This window comes from Aquarana catesbeiana, linkage group LG06, assembly GCF_042186555.1.
Source record: "Aquarana catesbeiana isolate 2022-GZ linkage group LG06, ASM4218655v1, whole genome shotgun sequence".
NCBI classification, from domain to species: Eukaryota; Metazoa; Chordata; class Amphibia; order Anura; family Ranidae; genus Aquarana; species Aquarana catesbeiana.
In genome coordinates this window covers 312648781-312661657 of record NC_133329.1, presented here as the reverse complement: position 1 = coordinate 312661657, position 12877 = coordinate 312648781, and the positions used below count along the sequence as shown (strand labels likewise).

General features: G+C 52.5%; 1 protein-coding gene across 1 annotated transcript in view; it reads right to left on the bottom strand.

Annotated features, from left to right (window-relative positions):
* The window catches only part of TRPM8 (transient receptor potential cation channel subfamily M member 8), a 167000-nt gene that overhangs the window by 34065 nt on the left and 120058 nt on the right, over positions 1–12877 (bottom strand). The window lies entirely within an intron of this gene.

Sequence of the window (12877 nt, the reverse complement as noted above, 5' to 3'; positions counted from 1 at the left end):
GGGCAGAGGGATGGTGGTGAGGGTGGAATGGGATTAGTGGGAGAGAGATGGTGGTGGGGGTGTGATGGGACCAGTGGCAGAGGGATGGTGGGATGGATGGCATCAGGGGCAGGGGGATGGTGGGAGGGATGGGATCAGGGGCAGGGGGATGGTGGGATGGATAGGATCAGGGGCAGAGGGATGGTGGGATGGATGGGATCAGGGGCAGAGGGATGGTGGAATGGATGGGATCAGGGGCAGATGAATGGTGGAATGGATGGGATCAGGGGAAGAGGGATGGATTGGATCAGTGGCAAAGGGATGGATGGGATCAGGGTGGGATGGGATCAGTAGTAGAGGGATGGTGGTGGAGGTGTGATGGGAGCAGCCGCAGAGGGATGGTGGGATGGATGGGATCGGGGGCAGAGGGATGGTGGGATGGATAGGATCGGGGGCAGAGGGATGGTGGGATGGAGGGGATCAGTAGCAGAGGGATGGTGGGATGGATGGGATCAGTGGCAGTGGGATGGATGGCAACAGTGGCAAAGGGATAGTGGTATGGATGGGATCAGTGGCAAAGGGATAGTGGGATGAATGGGATCAGGGTGGGATGGGATCAGTAGGAGAGGGATGGTGGTGGAGGTGTGATGGGAGCAGCCGCAGAGGGATGGTGGGATGGATGGGATCGGGGGGCAGAGGGATGGTGGGATGGATAGGATCGGGGGCAGAGGGATGGTGGGATGGAGGGGATCAGTAGCAGAGGGATGGTGGGATGGATGGGATCAGTGGCAGTTAGATGGATGGCAACAGTGGCAAAGGGATAGTGGTATGGATGGGATCAGTGGCAGAGGGATGGTGGGATGGATAGGATCAGGGGCAACAGGATGGTGGGATGGATGGGATCAGGGGCAGAGGGATGGATTGGATCAGTGGCAGAGGGATGGATGGGATAGATGGGATCAGGGGCAGTGGGATGGATGGCAATAGTGGCAAAGGGATAGTGGTATGGATGGGATCAGTGGCAGAGGGATGGTGGGATGGATGGGATCAGGGGCAAAGGGATGGTGGGATGGATGGGATGGGGGCAGAGAGATGGATTGGATCAGTGGCAGAGGGATGGATGGGATCAGGGGCAAAGGGATAGTGGTATGGAGGGATGGTGGTGGAGGTGTGATGGGAGCAGTGGCAGAGGGATGGTGGGATGGATGGGATCAGGGGCAGAGGGATGGTGGGATGGAGGGGATCAGTAGCAGAGGAATGGTGGGATGGATGATATCAGTGGCAGAGGGATGGTGGGGTGGATGGGATCAGGGGCAAAGGGATGGTGGGATGGATGGGATCGGGGCAGAGGGATGGATTGGATCAGTGGCAGAGGGATGGATGAGATCAGGGGCAAAGGGATAGTGGTATGGATGGGATCATGGTGGGATGGGATCAGTGGGAGAGGGATGGTGGTGGAGGTGTGATGGGAGCAGTGGCAGAGGGATGGTGGGATGGATGGGATCAGGGGCAGAGGGATGGTGGGATGGAGGGGATCAGTAGCAGAGCGATAGTGGGAAGGATGGGATCAGTGGCAGAGGGATGGTGGGATGGATGGGATCAGGGGCAGGTGGATGGTGGGATAGATGGGATCAGGGGCAGTGGGATGGATGGCAACAGTGGCAAAGGGATAGTGGTATGGATGGGATCAGTGGCAGAGGGATGCCGGATGGATGGGATCAGGGGCAAACGGATGGTGGGATGGATGGGATCAGGGGCAGAGGGATGGATTGGATCAGTGGCAGAGGGATGGATTTGATCAGGGGCAGGGGGATGGTGGAATAGATGAGATCAGTGGCAGAGGTATGGTGGTATGGATGGGATCAGTGGCAGAGGGATGGTGGGATGGATGGGATCAAGGCCAGAGGGATGGTGGGGTAGATGGGATCAGGGGCAGTGGGATGGATATGAACAGTGGCAAATAGATGGTGGTATGGATGGGATCAGTGGCAGAGTGATGGTGGGGTGGATGGGATCAGGGGCAAAGAGATGGCGGGATGGTTGGGATCAGTGGCAAAGGGATGGATGGGATCAGGGGCAGAGGGATGGTGGGATAGATGGGATCAGGGGCAGAGGGATGGTGGTGAGAGAGGGATGGAATCAGTGGCAGAGGGATGGTGGGATGGATGGGATCAGGGGCAGAGGGATGGTGGGAGGGATGGGATCAGGGGCAGAGGCATGGTGGAATGGATGGGATCAGGGGCAGAGGGATGGATGGGATCAGTGGCAGAGGGATAGTGGGATGGATGGGATCAGTGGCAGAGGGATGGTGAGATGGATAGAATCAGGGGCAGAGGGATGGTAAGATGAATGGGATCAGGGGCAGAGGGATGGTGAAATGGATGGCATCATTGGCAGAGGGATGTGGGATGGCTGGGATCAGGGCAGAGGGATGGTGGGATGGATTGGATCAGGGGCAGAGGGATGGTGAGATGGATGGGATCAGGGGCAGAGGGATGGTGAGATGAATGGGATCAGGGGCAGAGGGATGGTGAGATGGATGGGATTAGGGGCAGAGGGATGGAGGGGATCAGTGGCAGAGGGATGGATGCAATCAGGGGCAGAGAGATGGTGGGATGGTTGGGATCAGTGGCAGAGGGATGATGGTGGGGGAGGGACGGGATCAGTGGCAGAGCGATGGTGGGATGGATGGGATCAGGAGCAGAGGGATGGTGGGAGGGATAGGATCAGGGGCAGAGAGATGGTGGGAGGGATGGGATCAGGGGCAGGGGGATGGATGGGATCAGAGGGATAGTGGGATGGATGGGATCAGTGGCAGAGCGATGGTGGGAGGGATGGGATCAGGGGCAGGGGGATGATGGGATGGAAGGGATCAGTGGCAGTGGGATAGTGGAATGAATGGGATCAGTGGCAGAGGGATGGTGAGATGGATGGGATCAGGGACAGAGGGATGGTGGGATGGATGGGATCAAGGGCATAGGGATGGTGGAATATATGGGATTAGGGGCAGAGGGATGGTGAGATGGATGGGATCAGGGGCAAAGGGATGGTGGGATGGATGGGATCTGGGGCAGAGGCATGGTGGGATGGATGGGATCAGCGGCAGAGGGATGGTGAGATGGATGAGATTGGGCAGAGAGATGGTGGGATGGAGGGGATCAGTGGCAGAGGGATGGATGCGATTAGGAGCAGAGGGATGGATGTGATCAGGGGCAGAGGAATGGTGAGATGGATGGGATCAGGGGCAGAGGGATGGTGGAATTAATGGGATCAGGGGCAGAGGGATGGTGGGATGGATGGGATCTGGGGCAGAGGGATGGTGGGATGGATGGGATCAGGGGCATAGGGATGGTGGGATGGATGGGATCAAGGGCAAAGGGATGGTGGAATGGATGGGATCAGGGGCAGAGGGATGGTGAGATGGATGGGATCAGGGGCAGAGCGATGGTGGGATGGATGGGATCTGGGGCAGAGGGATGGTGGGATGGATGGGATCAGCAGCAGAGGGATGGTGAGATAAATGGGATCAGGGGCAGAGGGATGGTGGGATGGAGGGGATCAGTGGCAGAGGGATGGATGCGATTAGGAGCAGAGGGATGGATGTGATCAGGGGCAGAGGGATGGTGAGATGGATGGGATCAGGGGCAGAGGGATGGTGGAATGATTGGGATCAGGGGCAGAGGGATGGTGGGATGAGGGGATCAGTGGCAGAGGGATGGATGCGATCAGGAGCAGAGGGATGGTGGGATGGTTGGTATCAGTGGCAGATGGATGGTGAGATGGGATCAGGGGCAGAGGGATGGTGGGATAGATAGGATTAGGGCCATAAGGATGGATGGGATCAGGGGCGATGGGATCAGTGCCAGAGGGATGGATGGGATAAGGGGCAGAGGAATGGGGGGTGGAATCAGTGGCATTGGGACGGTGGGATGGAAGGGATCAGTGGCAGAAGGATGGAAGGGATCAGCAGCAGAGGGATGGTGGGATGGATGGGATCAGGGTGGGATGGGATCAGTAGGAGAGGGATGGTGGTGGAGGTGTGATGGGAGCAGCCGCAGAGGGATGGTGGGATGGATGGGATCGGGGGCAGAGGGATGGTGGGATGGATAGGATCAGGGGCAGAGGGATGGTGGGATGGAGGGGATCAGTAGCAGAGGGATGGTGGGATGGATGGGATCAGTGGCAGTGGGATGGATGGCAACAGTGGCAAAGGGATAGTGGTATGGATGGGATCAGTGGCAAAGGGATAGTGGGATGAATGGGATCAGGGTGGGATGGGATCAGTAGGAGAGGGATGGTGGTGGAGGTGTGATGGGAGCAGCCGCAGAGGGATGGTGGGATGGATGGGATCGGGGGGCAGAGGGATGGTGGGATGGATAGGATCGGGGGCAGAGGGATGGTGGGATGGAGGGGATCAGTAGCAGAGGGATGGTGGGATGGATGGGATCAGTGGCAGTGGGATGGATGGCAACAGTGGCAAAGGGATAGTGGTATGGATGGGATCAGGGGAAACAGGATGGTGGGATGGATGAGATCAGGGGCAGAGGGATGGATTGGATCAGTGGCAGAGGGATGGATGGGATAGATGGGATCAGGGGCAGTGGGATGGATGGCAATAGTGACAAAGGGATAGTGGTATGGATGGGATCAGTGGCAGAGGGATGGTGGGATGGATGGGATCAGGGGCAAAGGGATGGTGGGATGGATGGGATGGGGGCAGAGAGATGGATTGGATCAGTGGCAGAGGGATGGATGGGATCAGGGGCAAAGGGATAATGGTATGGAGGGATGGTGGTGGAGGTGTGATGGGAGCAGTGGCAGAGGGATGGTGGGATGGATGGGATCAGGGGCAGAGGGATGGTGGGATGGAGGGGATCAGTAGCAGAGGAATGGTGGGATGGATGATATCAGTGACAGAGGGATGGTGGGGTGGATGGGATCAGGGGCAAAGGGATGGTGGGATGGATGGGATCTGGGCAGAGGGATGGATTGGATCAGTGGCAGAGGGATGGATGAGATCAGGGGCAAAGGGATAGTGGTATGGATGGGATCATGGTGGGATGGGATCAGTGGGAGAGGGATGGTGGTGGAGGTGTGATGGGAGCAGTGGCAGAGGGATGGTGGGATGGATGGGATCAGGGGCAGAGGGATGGTGGGATGGAGGGGATCAGTAGCAGAACGATAGTGGGATGGATGGGATCAGTGGCAGAGGGATGGTGGGATGGATGGGATCAGGGGCAGGTGGATGGTGGGATAGATGGGATCAGGGGCAGTGGGATGGATGGCAACAGTGGCAAAGGGATAGTGGTATGGATGGGATCAGTGGCAGAGGGATGCGGGATGGATGGGATCAGGGGCAAACGGATGGTGGGATGGATGGGATCAGGGGCAGAGGGATGGATTGGATCAGTGGCAGAGGGATGGATTTGATCAGGAGCAGGGGGATGGTGGAATAGATGAGATCAGTGGCAGAGGTATGGTGGTATGGATGGGATCAGTGGCAGAGGGATGGTGGGATGGATGGGATCAAGGCCAGAGGGATGGTGGGGTAGATGGGATCAGGGGCAGTGGGATGGATATGAACAGTGGCAAATAGATGGTGGTATGGATGGGATCAGTGGCAGAGTGATGGTGGGGTGGATGGGATCAGGGGCAAAGAGATGGTGGGATGGTTGGGATCAGTGGCAAAGGGATGGATGGGATCAGGGGCAGAGGGATGGTGGGATAGATGGGATCAGGGGCAGAGGGATGGTGGTGAGAGAGGGATGGAATCAGTGGCAGAGGGATGGTGGGATGGATGGGATCAGGGGCAGAGGGATGGTGGGAGGGATGGGATCAGGGGCAGAGGCATGGTGGAATGGATGGGATCAGGGGCAGAGGGATGGATGGGATCAGTGGCAGAGGGATGGTGAGACGGATAGAATCAGGGGCAGAGGGATGGTAAGATGAATGGGATCAGGGGCAGAGGGATGGTGAAATGGATGGCATCAGGGGCAGAGGGATGTGGGATGGCTGGGATCAGGGCAGAGGGATGTGGGATGGCTGGGATCAGGGCAGAGGGATGGTGGGATGGATTGGATCAGGGGCAGAGGGATGGTGAGATGGATGGGATCAGGGGCAGAGGGATGGTGAGATGAATGGGATCAGGGGCAGAGGGATGGTGAGATGGATGGGATTAGGGGCAGAGGGATGGAGGGGATCAGTGGCAGAGGGATGGATGCAATCAGGGGCAGAGAGATGGTGGGATGGTTGGGATCAGTGGCAGAGGGATGATGGTGGGGGAGGGACGGGATCAGTGGCAGAGCGATGGTGGGATGGATGGGATCAGGAGCAGAGGGATGGTGGGAGGGATAGGATCAGGGGCAGAGAGATGGTGGGAGGGATGGGATCAGGGGCAGGGGGATGGATGGGATCAGAGGGATAGTGGGATGGATGGGATCAGTGGCAGAGCGATGGTGGGAGGGATGGGATCAGGGGCAGGGGGATGATGGGATGGAAGGGATCAGTGGCAGTGGGATAGTGGAATGAATGGGATCAGTGGCAGAGGGATGGTGAGATGGATGGGATCAGGGGCAGAGGGATGGTGGGATGGATGGGATCAAGGGCATAGGGATGGTGGAATATATGGGATCAGGGGCAGAGGGATGGTGAGATGGATGGGATCAGGGGCAAAGGGATGGTGGGATGGATGGGATCTGGGGCAGAGGCATGGTGGGATGGATGGGATCAGCGGCATAGGGATGGTGAGATGGATGAGATTGGGCAGAGAGATGGTGGGATGGAGGGGATCAGTGGCAGAGGGATGGATGCGATTAGGAGCAGAGGGATGGATGTGATCAGGGGCAGAGGAATGGTGAGATGGATGGGATCAGGGGCAGAGGGATGGTGGAATTAATGGGATCAGGGGCAGAGGGATGGTGGGATGGATGGGATCTGGGGCAGAGGGATGGTGGGATGGATGGGATCAGGGGCATAGGGATGGTGGGATGGATGGGATCAAGGGCAAAGGGATGGTGGAATGGATGGGATCAGGGGCAGAGGGATGGTGAGATGGATGGGATCAGGGGCAGAGCGATGGTGGGATGGATGGGATCTGGGGCAGAGGGATGGTGGGATGGATGGGATCAGCAGCAGAGGGATGGTGAGATGAATGGGATCAGGGGCAGAGGGATGGTGGGATGGAGGGGATCAGTGGCAGAGGGATGGATGCGATTAGGAGCAGAGGGATGGATGTGATCAGGGGCAGAGAGATGGTGGGATGGTTGGGATCAGTGGCAGAGGGATGATGGTGGGGGAGGGACGGGATCAGTGGCAGAGCGATGGTGGGATGGATGGGATCAGGAGCAGAGGGATGGTGGGAGGGATAGGATCAGGGGCAGAGAGATGGTGGGAGGGATGGGATCAGGGGCAGGGGGATGGATGGGATCAGAGGGATAGTGGGATGGATAGGATCAGTGGCAGAGCGATGGTGGGAGGGATGGGATCAGGGGCAGGGGGATGATGGGATGGAAGGGATCAGTGGCAGTGGGATAGTGGAATGAATGGGATCAGTGGCAGAGGGATGGTGGGATGGATGGGATCAAGGGCATAGGGATGGTGGAATATATGGGATCAGGGGCAGAGGGATGGTGAGATGGATGGGATCAGGGGCAAAGGGATGGTGGGATGGATGGGATCTGGGGCAGAGGCATGGTGGGATGGATGGGATCAGCGGCATAGGGATGGTGAGATGGATGAGATTGGGCAGAGAGATGGTGGGATGGAGGGGATCAGTGGCAGAGGGATGGATGCGATTAGGAGCAGAGGGATGGATGTGATCAGGGGCAGAGGAATGGTGAGATGGATGGGATCAGGGGCAGAGGGATGGTGGAATTAATGGGATCAGGGGCAGAGGGATGGTGGGATGGATGGGATCTGGGGCAGAGGGATGGTGGGATGGATGGGATCAGGGGCATAGGGATGGTGGGATGGATGGGATCAAGGGCAAAGGGATGGTGGAATGGATGGGATCAGGGGCAGAGGGATGGTGAGATGGATGGGATCAGGGGCAGAGCGATGGTGGGATGGATGGGATCTGGGGCAGAGGGATGGTGGGATGGATGGGATCAGCAGCAGAGGGATGGTGAGATGAATGGGATCGGGGCAGAGGGATGGTGGGATGGAGGGGATCAGTGGCAGAGGGATGGATGCGATTAGGAGCAGAGGGATGGATGTGATCAGGGGCAGAGGGATGGTGGAATGATTGGGATCAGGGGCAGAGGGATGGTGGGATGAGGGGATCAGTGGCAGAGGGATGGATGCGATCAGAAACCCATGTTTCTGTATTCTGTTGCAACTCGTGAAGTGTTCTAATTTTCCCTTTATTTACTATCTCTCTTAATTCCACCTTATCTTTCTTTATCCAATTCCCCCCTATACTCACTTTCCCCGGGGCAAAAAACTCGTTATTCTTTAATCTTAATAGTGGTGAGTTATAAGTTTTATTCAACTGTTTATAGGTTCTGTCCCAAATCCTAAGTACCACTCATGTTAACCCATGTGTATTTTCATCTAACGTTCTGTGTTGAGGGGGATTCCAAATAATTACTCCCAACTGTGCCTTACTATAAAATTTTTCTAAATTTACCCATCTTTTTTCTTGATTATCCCTTGCCCATTCTATCGCTCGTGACAAGATTATTGCTTTGTAATATGTTACAATATCCAGAGCCGCCAAGCCCCCTTTTTTTCTCCTGTCTTAGAATCTTTAGAGATACCCTCGGCTTTTTATTTTTCCAAATAACATTTGTTAATATTGTTTTTAGTTTTCTGAGGTAATATGATGGTAGACCTATAGGTCACATTTGGAATTTATATGTAATTTTTGGGAGCAGGGTCATTTTAATAGCGTTTATCCGGCCTATCCAAGATATTGGTCTAGTCTGTAATTTTCTTCCCTCTTTCCTGATTTCATCTAATAGGGGGATGTAGTTCTTTTTGTATATTTTCTCCAGGGAGTTAGCTAGTTTTACTTCTAAATATTTTATTTCTTTTTTCCATATGAATTGAAATTCCTTCTTCAACTTTTCCTCTTCTGTTTTTCTTAGATTTATATTTAGGATTTCGGATTTCCCCATATTAATTTTAAATTTGCTAGCTCTCCATATTGTTTAATCGTTCTAATTAGCTTTGGCAGTGTACTTTCCAGTTTAATTATATAAAAGAGCACATCATAGGCGAATGCCGATAACTTGTGCTCTTCATTACCCACCTTGGGTCCTTTAATATCAGGGTCGTTGCGTAGTGTTGCGAGGAAGGGCTCTAGTGATAGGATAAAAAGGAGTGGGGACAGAGGGCACCCCTGTCTTGTCCCTCTCTTCATTTCAAAAAGTTCTGAGAGTACCCCATTAATCCTGATTGCTGCTCTTGGTTGTCTATATAAAATTTGTATTCTTTTCAACATCCTTGGGCCTACTCCCATTTTTTCTAATGTATGGAACATGAACCCCCAGTCTACTCTGTGTGAAGTGTTGCTACTAATGCTGCCCAGCTCTTCCCTATTGTTGTGAACAGATGACTCACCCACAGACTGTGTGTTTACATGTAAATAAACGGTATTGACATGTAAATAGCGGCTGCATTCATATGTAAATAGTCGCGGACCGGCGGCATTCATATGTAAATAGAGGAGGCATTTATGTGTATATCATGCCCCCCTGAGGTCATATTCACCATCACTTCTGCTGAATGCTGCCCATTGGGGAGATAAAGGGGCATGCTTGAAAGTCCTGCCTGCAACTGTGGTCATTCAGCCTAACATCAGCCTGTTCTGCAAAGGTAAGCAAATTGGTGGGGTGAAGGGTGTTTGAAGGTGTGCAGAGGTAGGCAGAGAAGGAATTACAGTTTCAGTGCACAAGTGAGCAAGGAGGGGATGTATAGAGGTAAGGAAGGTGGGTGCAAAGATGAGCAGAGGAGGCAGGTAGAGTTAAAGGGGTGGAGGAGTGGAGAGGATGAGGGAGGTTTGGGTGCAGAGGTTAGCAGGGGTTTTAGGATGCAAAGGTGTACTGACAGGGTGGATAAAGAGGTAGGTCACGTGTAGGGCAGTCCAATTATTTCAATGGGCTCTATGCACCAGAAATGCGGAAGAACGTCCCTACTGATTGGCAGCACTGATGGGCACTGACATTTGGCTCTGGTGGGCACTGATTGGCATCACTGATGGGTGGCACTGATATATGTGGCACCAGTAGGCACTGGTTGGCATTGATTAGCAGCATTGGCGGGCACAGATTGGGATCGATTACCGGATTTCTTCCATTCTCCTCACGCTGATCATGAGGTGAAAAAAAGTGGATAACCAGCTTCTGTTTACTTCTGTGATCAGCTGTCATTGGCAAATCCCTGTGGTCAGTGTGTAAAAGGAATGCTGCTTATACATTGGTCCAATCTGCATGTAAACATCTGGAGTTCAACTTTAGAAAGTACAGAAGTCTCACTGGTGGGATTTAAAATTGGGAATCTTTAAATAGAACGCTACAGGCCACCAAAAAATTACAACCTACAATTTTTGTCAGTCGGTCACCAGCCTTGAAAAAGTATTCATACCCTTTGAAATTTTCCACATTTTGTCATGTTACAACCAAAATCGCAAGTATATTTTATTGTGATTTTATGTGATAGACCAACACAAAGTGGCACATAATTGTGAAGTGGAAGGAAAATGATAAATGGTTTACAATTTTTTTTACAAATAAATATCTGAAAAGCTTGGCGTGCATTTGTATTCAGCCCCCCTGAGTCAATACTTTGTAGAACCACCTTTCACTTCAATTACAGCTGCAAGTGTTTTTGGGGATGTCTCTACCAGCTTTGCACATCTAGAGAGTGAAATTTTTGCCCATTCTTCTTTGCACAATAGCTCAAGCTCTGTCATAATCGATGAAGAGCGTCCGTGAACAGTAATTTTCCCATCTTGCCACAGATTCTCAATTGGATTTAGGTCTGGACTTTGACTGGACCATTCTAACATATGAATATGCTTTGATCTAAACCATTCCATTGTAACTCTAGCTGTATGTTTAGGGTCATTGTTCTGATAGAAGGTGAACCTCCGCCCCAGTCTCAAGTCTTTTGCAGACTCTAATGCCGCGTACACATGGCCAGGCTTTCCGACAGAAAAAGTCCGATGGGAGCCTTTGGTTGGACATTCCAACCGTGTATATGCCCCATCGGACTTTTTCTGTCGGCATTTCCGACTGACTCAGATATAGAACATGTTCTTAATCTTTCCGTCGGAAATGCCGACAGAGTTTAGCTCATTGGCAAGTCCGCTCCTGTGTACGCGGCATTACAGCTTTTCTTCTAAGATTGCGCTGTATTTGGCTCCATCCATCTTCCCATCAACTCTGACAAGCTTCCTTGTCCCTACTGGAGAAAAGCATCCCCACAACATGATGCTGCCACCACCATGTTTCACGTGTGGGGATGGTGTGTTCAGGGTGATGTGCAGTGTTAGTTTGCTGCCACACACAGCGTTTTGCTTTTAGACCAAAAAGTTCAATTTTGGTCTCATCTGACCAGAGCACCTTTATCCACATGTTTGCTGTCCCCCCCACATGGCTTCTCGCAAACTGCAAATGGGACTTCTTATGGCTTTCTTTTAACAAGGCTTTCTTCTTGCCACTCTTCCATAAAGGCCAGATTTGTGGAGTGCATGACTAATAATTGTTCTGTGGACAGATTCTCCCACCTGAGCTGTGAATCTCTGCAGCTCCTCCAGAGTTACCATGGTCCCCTTGGCTGCTTCTCTGATTAATGCTCTTCTTGCCGGCCTGTCAGTTTAGATGGACGGCCATGTCTTGGTAGGTTTGCAGTTGTGCCATACTCTTTCCATTTTCAGATGATGGATTGAACAGTGCTACTTGAGATGTTCAAAGCTTGGGATATTTTTTTATAACCTAACCCTGCTTTAAAATTCTCCAAAACTTTATCCCTGACTTGTCTGGTGTGTTCCTTGGCCTCCATGGTGCTGTTTGTTCACTAAGGTTCTCTAACAAACCTCTGAGGGTTTCACAGATCAGCTGTATTTATACTGATATTAAATTATACACAGGTGGACTCTATTTACTAAATAGGTGACTTCTGAAGACAATTGGTTCCACTAGATTTTAGTTAGGGGTATCAGAGTAAAGGGGACTGAATACAAATGCACGCCACACTTTTCAGATATTTATTTGTAAAAAAATTTGAAAAACATTTATCATTTTCCTTCCACTTCCTAATTATGTGCCACTTTGTCTTGGTCTACCACATAAAATCCCAATAAAAATACATTTACGTTTTTGGTTGTAACATGACAAAATGTGGTAAATTTCAAGGGGTATAAATACTTTTTCAAGGCACTGTAGGTCATGGGCAGCGCTTCCCCTGGGCGCCAGCTTCACCCTGCGTCTCCTCCTCCTGGGCTTCACGGCGGCTTCCCCTGCGTTTCCTCCCTCCTCGGCGGCCAATAGGATTGCTTCTCCTCTCGGCCAGTCGGGTGATGGGTCTCAGGATCCACTTCCTGATTGGCCGGGAGGAGAATCAGGACGACAATAGTGAATATTTATTAGCTATTGTCACACAACTGGGTGCGCCCGGAGCCCACCCTTTTTTGAGGCCAATTAAACCCCCATTGCAATCCACACATCCGGCGCCTGCATGTAGATTAGGGGCCAGATGTGTGGATTAGAGGGGCAGCGCTCCTGCGTCCCGTATGGACAGGCCGCCACTGGAAAATATAAATTAGGCTTTCCAGATGTACTGTATATACTACATACTCTGTTATATTTTGTACTAGGGGCTAGGAAGCCAGGGAAGGTAGTGTAAAATGGGTATAGGGAGGAACAGGAACGTTGCTGCAAATCCTAGCCTATACTAT